General features: G+C 35.3%; 1 long non-coding RNA gene across 1 annotated transcript; it reads left to right on the forward strand.

The window, feature by feature from the left end:
* The first annotated feature begins 4,925 nt into the window (after positions 1 to 4,925).
* LOC103590630 lies at positions 4,926 to 9,826 on the forward strand. The gene is made up of 2 exons (XR_550488.1): positions 4,926 to 5,024; positions 9,127 to 9,826. It is a non-coding gene; the product is annotated as an uncharacterized LOC103590630 (long non-coding RNA).
* Positions 9,827 to 11,311: the final 1,485 nt, after the last annotated feature.

Raw genomic sequence — 11,311 nt, forward strand, 5'->3', positions numbered from 1 at the left:
GGCGGGAGCGCCGCCGCGCTTCCCAAGCGGCGCACTATCCAGTGCGCCACCGGGCTGGCCCTAGACCCAGTTTTCTAATGGAGTATGTTTAATGACTCTTTGATTCCCCAGAAAAGTTTACCATTGTTATATTTTTGACCTGTTTTTTTTTTTTTTGTTTTGTTTTTTGTATTTATTTAGTTTCTGTAATATGCTTTATCAGTACCTGGAAAATGGCAATGTGGATACACTATTAAGCAACCCCTGCACTTGGTTCTTTGGTAAATGGTTTATAAAGAACAAAATTAAAAAAAAATCTTTTGCCTTGAGCTCAAAGAATATACATTGTAAATCTATATGAATTCAAAATTTTATTATTATTATTATTTAGCACTGGCCAATTTTTATCCATCAGTCAATTATTTTGCTTATGTTCTTTTCTATCAACTCAAATCATGCTATTTATAATTCATCAGTATGAAATACTGGTGTATTTGTTAAGTGTCTTTCTAGGGAGTGGGTTCACTATTTAATTCTCTTCTGTGTGCTACTTAAAGTGTTACTTTTATTTCTTGGCATGTTATAGTGAGTGAGTGAAGGCACAAAGGGTATCTTAAGATCTTTTTAGCTCCTCTTACCTGCATCCTCCCCTCTCGTGCCTCTATGTCTTTATGGATAGTTACTAAATACTATGGAAGTATGAATAAAATTATTAAAATTTTCTATTTTTTGATATTTAATATATACTCTAAAGAAAAAAATGCAGTGTGAATGCTATGCCTTCAAGACAAGATTCTCCCTCCAAGCCAGAATGTACTCATAAGCCTCTCTCATATAGAGATTTTTGAATTACTTGTATTCAAGACTGAACAAACTTGTTATTTATTTAAAATAGCAGACTAAGATAACTTAAGCATTTTTCCAATACATGGTGCTAGATATGCTGGTAAACTATGACTACAATTTAAAAATATATGTAGTTGAATACACAGGGAAGAAAGTAAGATCTCTGATCTAGTTGATTTGGCCTCTAGGTAGGGTCACAGCCTGATTCAGGGCTCTCTAATTTTCAGCATATTCTGATATGAAGTGATTATCACTCATATTTTTCATACTGTAGTTGACGTAGCAACTATTTAACTAGAATAGGATTTCATGGGTTAGACAGAGTAAGTAAATTGCATTTCTTATTCCAACCTAATTGTTTAAAAAAGATCAAAATCCAATGGGAAAAATACACAGAAGCAAAGGAAAAATTTCCAGTACTTCCTCAGGGCTGTTTTCAATGCAATCATAAACAAACAAAGTCATTAAAAAGTGAAACTGAAAAATGTTAAACTCCTGGTAAATTTGCTGAGAAATATGTCAAATACTCCAGGAGTGTAAATTTTATAATATGAGTTCTTCAATTATTTTTCATTAGGATAAATTCACTCTATCTATAGCAGCTCATGTTTTCCCCAAAGAAAGACTAAGAACTACTTAAGGAACTACTTGGGATAGCAGTGCTTAACAGTGTCAGTGCAACTCAGCTTAGAAATTCTACCTGGTGTGAAAACAGAAGTAGCAAAATCGATCTATAATTTTTCTAATGTCAAACCCTGATGAAGACAATGTTATTGACATAAATTTTCATATTGCCTTGATTTTTTTCTAATTACAAAAGTAAGAAGAAGTTAAAATTCTCATGTTAAGGAAGTGAATAATCTAGGAAGTAAAAGTCCTCAAAAATCTTTAGTTGCTGGCTATATAGTCCTTCAGCTTTCTTTTTTTTTTTTTTCCTTTTTGTCTTTTTTACTGACCAGTATGGGATCGCAACCCTCGGTGTCGCGCCCACGCCGCGCTCAGCCAGTGAGCGGGAACCGGTCACCACATGGGATCCGAACCCTCGGCGGGAGTGCTGCCGCGCTCCCAAGCGGCGCACTCTCCAGTGCGCCACCGGGCCGGCCCATCCTTCAGCTTTTTTTCTGTACATATACTACTATTGTTACTGTCTTATTTTTACAGAAAGGTATCATATAATACATACTGTTCTGCAATTTGATTTTTTTATTTTTTATTTGATTTTTTATTTTTATTTAGCAATATATCTTGAACATTTTTTCATGCTGCTACAATTAGTTCTCTCTCTTCATGTTTAATGGCTTTATGCTACTTCATTAAATGAGTCTGTCATCACTTTCTCCTAATAATGGAAATTTTAGTTCTTATGTATCAAACAAAGCAGAAGTGCATATTCATGAGCATATGTGTTGCCATACTTTGAAATTTATTTCTGGAGGATAAATATATAGAAGTGGGCTATATCAAAGGGTATAAACATTATAGCTTCAATAAGTATTTTCAAAATACTCTTGAATTGAATATTGCATTGGATATAACCAAAGCAGTAGAAAGTTCCTTTCCCTGTTTCTTAGGAATTTTGATTTTGTTTGTTTAAATTGTATAAACCAACGTGGGGCTATATATTAAGCCTTCCCATTCAAGGACATGACATTTCTCAACATTCATTCAACTGTCTTTCATGTACTTTTGGCAAGTTTTATCTATAGAAATCTTGCACGTAAATTTGCATTATATTATACAATCTATAGTCATAGACTATTGTCACTAATTGCTAAACTCTCATGTTTGGATTCATATTTTGAGTTTCAAACTTTGTTAACATGATATTTTGCTTATCAGATAAGTTCCTTTTGAATACGAATGTATTAATGTTAATGTAAATTCTATGAGGACAATAGTAAAGTCTTTCCCATTTGCCTTTGTGATCTCACCTCACAACATTGTGTTTTACACATATCAAATGCTCAAGAAATTTTTATTGAATAAGTTAATTAAAAATTATTTATCTCTATGAATAAAGAAAACAAGAAGACATTAAATGCCTTAAAAAGGGGATGAGGCAGTTCTCTTCCTGGTCTGTCACGGTTACTATTCTTTCTGTCACACTGCAGTTATTTACGTGAAATGTATCTCAAAGGAATAATAAAGTAGATTTTTTCTTTGGTAGTAGACAGAGAAGCATCCAACCCATTGAAGGGCTGTATCTTTGTTTGCCACCTTTCTCTTTCCCTTTCAGTTCCTCTCTCCTTCCTTTCATACACAAACATCACTAAATGAGCCGAAATTGTGAAGTCGTGCAAAGATTTGTTTAAAAAGCAAAACATTTCAATAAAAGATCTTTCTGGAATAAGACAGGAAGTACATTTTTATAAATCTCCACTGAAGATCAGTTAATATTACTCAGACTATAATTTGAAAGTAAAGCAGGAGGAAAATCAGACCGACTCTGCCACTGCACAAATCACCCCCCTGAGAGTGAGGGAAGCATTCTGAGAATGGGAAATGGGAAATTCGTGACTCTTCCTGGCTACCGGTTCAGTCTAGAGTGAACTGCAGTCATGATTTCCCAAGAACAGCCTGTCACGAAACCAAAGTAAATTTCAACTCAAAAATAATGCTTTACTCTGTTCAAAATGATTTGTTTTGCATAAAACACAGTTTACTAAACTGATAAAATCTGCCACTGAAAACAGTATTTTAAACAGCAAATAGTTAAGACTTGGTTAGTTGGATCCTGCTATTTCAGAGCTAACATGGAACTGAAGTGTAGAGCCCATAACTGACTCTAATGAGAGGAAGAGAGTATCAAATTAAGTCCTCTGGCAAGAAAATAGCACATTCTAATTGAAGAAACACATTCAAGGATGCTCCTAGAGGCATCTCAACCTCTTAACTGTTTCTTCCTGCCATGTGTGTTTGCATATGGAAGAGGCTGGAAAAGTAAATTAAAGACCAATTAGCTCACACATAATCAATGATAATCCATGGGCTTCCTAGGATTGAGATGACAGCTGCTGCAAGATAGGTAAACTGGGAAGCTTTAATGTTCTGCTAGAGCAGTGGTCTCAACTGGGAGTGGTCCTCCAACCCTCAACCCCCACTCTCCATCCCAGTATATTTGGCAATACATGGGGAAATTTTTGCTTGTCACAACTGGTAGTGGTGGTAGTGGGGTGGTTGCTGCTGGCATCTAGTGGGCTGCTAAACATCCTACAATCGCAGAACAGCCCCCCATAACAGGTGATCATCCAGCCCAAAATGTCAGCAGTGCTACTGTTGCAAAAGCCTGTGCTAGATGAATGAGCAAAATACCAACGTATCTCTGTAATATGACTTATGATTCAGGGCGAAGTAATTAAGGAAGAGATAAAAATAGTTCAAAATAAATCTTAAATTGCACTTAAAATTATGCCTTTTTATTTCCTTAAATAAAATTTATTGATAGATTAACATTAATTAATGCAGTTTAAATAATTAAATATATTTTTACGAATGTAGGGTAGAAATTTACCAGTAATAATTGAGAAGAACTCAATGTCTAAGTGCTGGACAAATTATGCATCTCTTTTCAGGACCTGTGGCCAAAATACCAGTGGACACGTCATGGCAAATTCCAGAATGGCACATTTTGCTTTCTAGAATAGATGCATAAATTCTTTTGAAAAGTTTGTATACTAAACAGACTGAGCCCCAAAGACTGTTTCCTAGAAACTTTCTGTAGAATGCGGTCCCACCAGGTTCTTTACTACGTAATATGTTATGTCCAGATTTGAGCATTGTAGGTGAAAGCAATCTGGCTCTTCTGGCCGTGGCTGTCTGGATCAGAGACAGGGCCATTAGCCATAGGCATAGTATGACCGAAATATTAAAGGTGACAGTTTACATGATAGACATAGGAGTGGTAGCTTTCTGTTTCCATCTTGATAAAATTTTGTAGTTTTTATTTTATTTCAGAACATAAGGAATTGTGATTTAGATTTCATAATTTAATGAGCTGATTTCATGTACTCTTGATGAACTCTTTTATTTCTTATTCTTAACTTTTTATTTTTTTCTTTACCATCATTTTATTCTGTTTATATGTGGGCTGAGCAGGAAAGAGAGGAGGCCACGATGTCTGGGAAGACTGGCAAGAACTCTGCCCAGTAGAGACCCTCCATGGATGCAATGGAAGCAACTAACTCAACCAAATTATTTCTGTAAGTAGGATAAACTCTAAGTAAAGGAAAGGTAATGTTTCTAAGTCTTAAGTATTGTATTTGGCTCTGATAAGCTATTTCTAAAGTCATTTATGAATCTCAGGAATTCTGAGACCTTTGTCAATCTGCAGCCGATCTGAAAAATCAAACATGCTACTCATGTCTCTGTGTGTTCTTTCAATAATGCTAATCACTGAGGGTGTATAGTTCCTTCTTGCAACTCTAAAAGACTTGCTTTCTATCAGTTCAATCTATAGAACCAGATTTGAAAATTGGAACAAACTTTTTCCCTGTGTTAAACAATACTAGAACTAAATACGTTTTCTGTATCCATTTAAAAAAGTTGTCTAGTCATATTTTGAACGATATTAAGAATAAGCAAAAATTGCTTGGCTACTTGCTTCAGAAAAACTTACTCGTAATAGATAAGTGTTAGCTAAAATAATTTACTTGTCAAGACATAGCTTGCTCATCAAGACTTGTGCTTAAAGCGTCTCTCACCCTAACTTTCCTGTGCCTATCAGCTCCAGGCTGTTATATTGTAACCTCTGCCCAGTCACAGCTGGTTTCTTACTTTTAAAGATGCAAGTTAAAATGATCCAACTACGGTCCTAAACCCTACATTTTACTTGATGTTCCGCTTTTGAGACAATTCTGTGACTCTGCTGAGATAATATTTTCTCTTGCTCTAGTAGGTAAAATAAACTTAATTTCTCTTGATAACAAAGCTTTTCTGGGGGTCTTTTGGAAGACACGTAACAGCAAAGCAAAGATATCACAAAAAGGGTCAAGAAGACTGAGGACCCCAAATGGTAAATATCTCATGAGTCGTTTGGCCTTCTTAAAAAGTGATTTACACCAAAATTGAACTCAAAGCAGAAAGGAAACTTAAATAGCCAAATATTTCCTATGACCACCTCAGAGCAGTTTAAATGTTTATCCAAAATGTTCTAAAGCTCTGAGAAAGAAGAGAAATTTCTTAATACTAGCTGGCATTTCATGGATACAAATATCTCACAAAGGTAATATATCTAAATGTACATTGAACAAGAATACATGGGATGTAATTATAAAATCAAATGTGTTTTTGACTCTCAGCATTATTTTTATCCTCCTTTAGTGAGTATCGTCCTTTCTCTGCCCCTAGATGAAAAAGGGGAGCAAGCTGTGGTACTTTCTGATGATTCCTTTAAGTCGCAGATTTTAAAAACATCCAGTCCCGTGTAACAACCTCTCCTTTCCCTTCCAGCTGGAGTTTCCTTTGAGCTGACTACTTGCAGTGGGAGGTGGGGCCTTAATTCTCTTTTCTCCCTTAGTCACTTCTTGGTCTACTCACTACGTCTTAATTTAACGTCATCGGAGTCAACGTTCAGGGGTGGGACTGGGGGAATCGTGGAGGATGAGAGAAGAGCAAGGCAGCTAGGAAAGCTCATGTTTGACAGATATCTTCAGGATTTCCTGGCATTACAGAAATTGAAAGCCACACTTTCCACTTTTTGGGCACTTCTGTGGGTTCTCTGAAGGTTTTTCTGTGAAGTACCTTTTTCTAAAACTCCTGAGGCATGAGCGTGTTTTCCCCTGCCATGCCTATCCCCATCACACAGAATTTCTTCCTGTGACACCCCACATCCTTTCCAGCTGATGTTTCTCACTCTGCGAAGCAACCCTCCTAAGGTCGATCCCACTTACAATAATCTCAGGCTGACATTTCTACTTGGGATCCATATCTGTCACCACCATTAACCCGCATTTGGCCCACTTTCAGAGAAGAGGAACTTTCCAGTTCCACACTTCTATTCTGCTGCCAAAGATCACTTGAGCTTTTGAAGGCATGAATCACAAATTTGGGGGTACACAAATTATGCTTTCTTTTTAAAAAATTATTTTACTTTTTTCATTGTATGTGTTTATGGGGTGCAATTCGTCATTTCAATACATGCATATATTGTATAATTATCTAATCAGAATAGTTAGCACTTCTATCACCTAAATATTTATCATTTCTTTGTGGTTATAACATTCAAGATCCTCTTTTCTGGCTATCTTGAAATAGACAATACAATATTACTAGCTATTGTCACTCTAGGGTACCAGAACTTACTCTTCCTATCTAAATGTAACTTTGTAACTTTGTACCAGTCTGCCCACCTTTCCCTGGCTCCCCACCCCACTCCCTTTCCCTTTCTCTGGTAACCACTATTCTGTTCTCTATTTCTCTTTTTCCTCTCTTTATAATTTATTTTTCTTAATGACCCATGATAGTTGTGTATGCTTATGGAGTACACTATGATATTTGGGTACATTCATACTGTGTGTGCAATGATCATATCAGCATGCTTAGTATATCCATCACCTCAAACATTTGCCACTTCTTTGGAACACAAATTAAGCTTTCTAAGTAGTCTTTCAAAACCTATCTCGCTGCGCTAGGGGTGAGAACCAGACACTACCCAGGTCTTCCCCTCTGTGGGATTGAGATTCCTAGAACCCTGACGGAGCTCTCAAAATTTATTTTCACAAAACCTTCTCTTTAATACCAACTCGCAACCATTTAAAAGTTTAAAGGTGTAGAGCTTTAAGAGTTGTGTAGCCAGTTTAGGGATATTTTCATTGTAAATTCTGCATGAGGTATAACACTTACTTTGGAATGTCCAGCATATTGTTTTGAATGCCCAGCACACTGCCTTTCCCAAAACTTCATTTTTTTTTTTATTCATTTTTGTCTTTTTTACTGACCAGCAACGGGATCGCAACCCTCGGTGTTGCACCCACACCGTGCTCAGCCAGTGAGCAGGAACCAGTCTCCACATGAGATCCAAACCCTCGGCGGGAGCGCCGCTATGCTCCCAAGCGGCGCACTCTCCAGTGCGCCACCGGGCCGGCCCCCAAAACTTCATTTTTTTTTTTATTCATTTTTGTCTTTTTTACTGACCAGCAACGGGATCGCAACCCTCGGGGTTGCACCCACACCGTGCTCAGCCAGTGAGCAGGACCCAGTCTCCACATGAGATCCAAACCCTCGGCGGGAGCGCCGCTATGCTCCCAAGCGGCGCACTCTCCAGTGCGCCACCGGGCCGGCCCCCAAAACTTCATTTTTAACATTGTTTGACACTGAAAATTTTCAAAGTAATTCTATTTATATGCAATAATAGAAATCTTAAAGAAGTTAATCCCAGGTAGAATGCAACAGCATATTAATTGAATTACATAGCATGTCCCATTGCATTTGATCTCAGGAATACAACAATGGTTTATATTTAAAAATCTGTTAATTTTCTTCAATGTATTCCATCAAAAATTGCAACTAAAAAGGCATTTGACAGAATTCAACTTTCTTCATGGTAGTTAACCAAGACGAATATTTTCTTAATAGGAAAAAATGTATTTCTTGCAAATATGTAATCATGTGCTTACCTATAAAGTAACAGAAGCATCTAATAAATATTACCAATAGATTTAATGTTGATTTGGAAGAATGTTAAATTTAGTTAGAAAAGAGAAGATTAGTATAAAAAGTGGATAGAAGATATAATTAAAATTATTGGCAGGTTATATGATTATATGCCTGGAAAATCAAAGAGAAATACCTGAGAAACTGTAAGACATAATAAGAGAATTTAGTAAAATAGCTGATTTCAAAATTAATCTTTAAAAAGCAATAGTTTTTATACATACAAATGGAAATAACATTATATAATGGAAGAACATCCTGTTTCTAACAATAACAAAAATATTAAATGCTTTGTAATGAGAAAGTTAACAATCAATATAAAGAAAATGTTAAAATTTTACTAAAGGATAAATTACAAAACCAGAATAAATGATAAAGCATATTTTCTTCCTGGATAGGCTATCTCAATATTCTCAATGTATTACAATACATGCAATGGTACCTCATAAAAAAACACAATTAGACCTTAAAAAGAACTTTGACAATATGATACTGAAGGTTTTAGGGAATTATAAACATGAGAATAGCTATGAACATTAGTGAAAAGAAGAATAATGAGGTGGGAACTATCCTTATTAAATATTAAAATTCTTTAAAAACATTGCAGATATTCATGGCTGATTTTTTTTTCTACATCCATTCCATCTGCAGATTCTTAATTTAAGCCAATAATAGTATCTCCATTGTATTTGCCTACAACTGGTTCAGGGAAAGGTGGATGGTCGCCAGCTGGGACCACTGGCACGGGAGGAGAGCCTTGCTTGTGTTTGTTGGAGAAAAGAAGCCAGGCCCATTCCTCTTCCTTGGTATTAACTGTGTCAGTTTGACTTTGGAAACTGCTGTAACTGCCTGACTTCCTGCCTGAGAATGAAGTCAACTCTGCTCATGTCCAAACAGATGAAAAGAAAGAATTGAGTCCCTGATGACATCACTGAGTGAGATGCTGCAGAAGACTAACTCAGGGCTCCTGGGACTCCTGAAGGGCTGTTATATGTTAGTGTGAACTTCCTTTTTGTTTTTGCGTAAGCCAATTTAATTCTGGCCTTTGTTATTTTTGTGGCCAGAACATTCCTATAAAATAAATCTATGTTTAAAAAATATGGAAATGGTACACAAAGAGGAAGAAACAAGGTAGCAAATGCAAAACTAGTCCTAAATGTATGAAAAGTCCCATTTCAGAGAAGTGGGGAAAATAGTTATTTACTTCGTGGTATTGGGGCAAACTCCCTGGATTTTTGGAATCAAGCAATGCTTGACCACTACATCTTTGTATCAAAATAAATTCTGGTTGTGGAATTTATGAAGTATTGTCAAATATTTAAAAGGAAAATAAAATTAAACTATAAAAGTATCAGTGAAACTTTCATACACTGCTAGTGGGAATGTACAACAATACAATTGGTTTGGAGAAATTTTGGCAGTCTATTAAAATTAACTAAGTTTTCAATACGTTTCACTTGTAGGTATTTACTTGAGAGAAATGAAAACACATCCACACAAGACTAGCGCATGCATAATTATAGCAACTTTACTCAAAATAGCTCTAAAGTGGAAACAATTCAAATATCAATTAGGTGAATGGATCAACAAATGCTGTATTCATACAATTGAATAGTACTTAGCAATAAAAAGGAGCAAACTATGGATACGTACGACAATTTAGATGAATCTCAAAATCATTTTGCTGGTGGAAAGAAGTCAGACACAAAAGAGCACACACTACATGATTCCATTTATATAAAATTCTAGAAAATGCAAACTAAACCTAGTGAAAAAAAGCAGAACAGTGGTTGCCTGGTATAGGGGTAGAAGAAGGAATTGACTAAAGAGGTCACAAAGCATCTTCAGTGAGTGATGGTCATGTTATCTTCTTGGTTGTGGTTGTGACTTCATAGGCGTACAAAACTCTCAAAACTCATAAAATTGCACAATTAAAATGAATTCAGTGTTTTAGGTATGTAAAGTACATCTCAGCGTAATTAATAAAAATATCATCTGAGGACTTCAGGATTTTAAAAACATAGTAGAAGAGAATATGGGGGTATATTTTTATAATTTTTAAGTGGAGAAAGCCCATAATCTGTAATAGAAAAAAGTTAACAATTAGACTATCTATATAAAAATTTTATGACCAAAACCATCATTAATAAAGCCAAAATACAATAGTAAGAGTGAGAAAAAATTTGCAAAATTGTAAGCACATAAAGGACTGATTTCTTTAATATATAAAATCATTTCAAGAAATAAGAAAAATCTTAAGAAAGGTCATGATAACAGTTAACAGAAACAAAAATGACAAATGGCTCATAGACCTAAAAATATGTTCAACCCGTCTCAGAACTAAATAAAAATTAAAGCAATAATGGCTTGTTTTCATCCCTCAATAAAGACAGACAATTTTAAAAGAAACTGGTATTGACTATTTGTGTGGAATCAGGTTCTTCATGAGGGATTAATATAGTACCAGTGCTTTGGAGAGCAATATATTGGCAATATATTTCAAAACAGAGAAAACTCAGACTCTTTGCCACCTCAATTACACTTCTCAAAATTTATTCTATACTTAAAATTGAATACACAGAGACATGTGTAAATTTCATTATAATATTGTTTGTAATAGCAAGCAACTGAAAGCAGACAAAATATTTCGTCAAGAGTGAACAATTTAAGTAAATTATGGAATATACGTATTTCATTCCATTATCAAATAGAATTCTCTGCACATTTAAAAACAATGAGATAGCTTCATTTTTGCTGATATAAACACTGTCCATGACATATCATTAAGTACAAAATAATACAGAACAGTAGACTCCTATTTTTATATAGAAAACAA

Source organism: Galeopterus variegatus, unplaced genomic scaffold (assembly GCF_000696425.1).
Source record: "Galeopterus variegatus unplaced genomic scaffold, G_variegatus-3.0.2 Scaffold847, whole genome shotgun sequence".
NCBI classification, from domain to species: Eukaryota; Metazoa; Chordata; class Mammalia; order Dermoptera; family Cynocephalidae; genus Galeopterus; species Galeopterus variegatus.